This window comes from Leucoraja erinacea, chromosome 30, assembly GCF_028641065.1.
Source record: "Leucoraja erinacea ecotype New England chromosome 30, Leri_hhj_1, whole genome shotgun sequence".
In the NCBI taxonomy this organism is placed as follows: Eukaryota; Metazoa; Chordata; class Chondrichthyes; order Rajiformes; family Rajidae; genus Leucoraja; species Leucoraja erinaceus.
Genome location: NC_073406.1, coordinates 18190762 through 18191943, shown reverse-complemented (window position 1 = coordinate 18191943; position 1182 = coordinate 18190762). Strand labels below are relative to the sequence as shown.

Below are 1182 nucleotides of genomic sequence, written 5' to 3'. Positions count from 1 at the left end.
GTCATGCTATTTCCCTTATCATGTATCTGTACACTGTGGAAGGCTCGATTGTAATTATGTCTTGTCTTTCCGCTGACAGGTTAGCACGCAACAAAAGCTTTTTGCTGTACCTCGGTACATGTGACAATAAACTAAACTGAACTCAGTTTCCTTGAAGCTTGAAATTGATAAAACAAAATAAATTTCTTCTCCCATTTAATGATTAACAGTTCTTCTCTTCGCTTCGGCAGCACATATACTAAAATTGGAACGATACAGAGAAGATTAGCATGGCCCCTGCGCATGGATGACACGCAAATTCGTGAAGCGTTCCATATTTTTTTTTAAAAGAAGGGGAAAAAAAAGAAGAAAAAAAGAAGAAAAAAAAGTAGGAAAAAAAAAAAAGTGCAGCATTTATCAGTATTGGTATTGGTTTAGCATTGTCATGTCTAGTTTAGTTTAGTTTAGTTTAGTTTAGATATACAGCGTGGACACAGGGCCATCGGCCCACCAAGTCCACGTTGATCATCAATCACACGTTCACACTAGTTCTATGTTATCCCACTTTTCCACTCCCTGCACTCCAGAGACAATTTACATATTAACCTGCAAACTCACACGTCTTTAAGATGCGGGAGGAGACAGAAGCACCTGGAGGAAAGCCGCACCATCACTGGGAGAACGTGCAAACTCCACACAGGCAGCACCCGAGGTGAGGATTGAACCCGGGTCTCTGGCACTGTGCAGGATACCGTGGAAAAACAGTGCTTTGCGTGCTATCCAGGCAAATCATACTGTACTCAGCAGACACCATTCCTTCCAGCAAGAGCCAACAAAGTACAACTCATGTTCACAAGATAGGAGCAGGATTAGGCCATTTGGCCCATCAAATCTATTCCACCGGCTGATCTATCTTTCCTTCTCAACCCCATTCTCCTGCCATCTCCCCATAACCCCTGATACCCGTACTAACCAAGAATCTATCAATCTCTGCCTTAAAAATACCCAATGACTTTGCCGTCACAGTCTGCTGTTGTAATGAATTCCACAGATTCACCACCCTCTAATTAATAAATTCCTCCTCATCTCCTTTCTGAAGGTATGGCCTTTTATATTGAGGCTATGGGCCTCTGGTCCTACGCTCTCCCACCAATGGAAACATCCTCTCCACATCAACTCTGTCCGAGCCTTTCGCTATTCGGT

The 1182-nt window shown here is 43.1% G+C and overlaps 1 pseudogene; it reads left to right on the top strand.

Annotated features, from left to right (window-relative positions):
* The first annotated feature begins 208 nt into the window (after positions 1-208).
* On the top strand, positions 209-321 carry LOC129711779 (U6 spliceosomal RNA; annotated as a pseudogene).
* The last annotated feature ends 861 nt before the right edge of the window (positions 322-1182 follow it).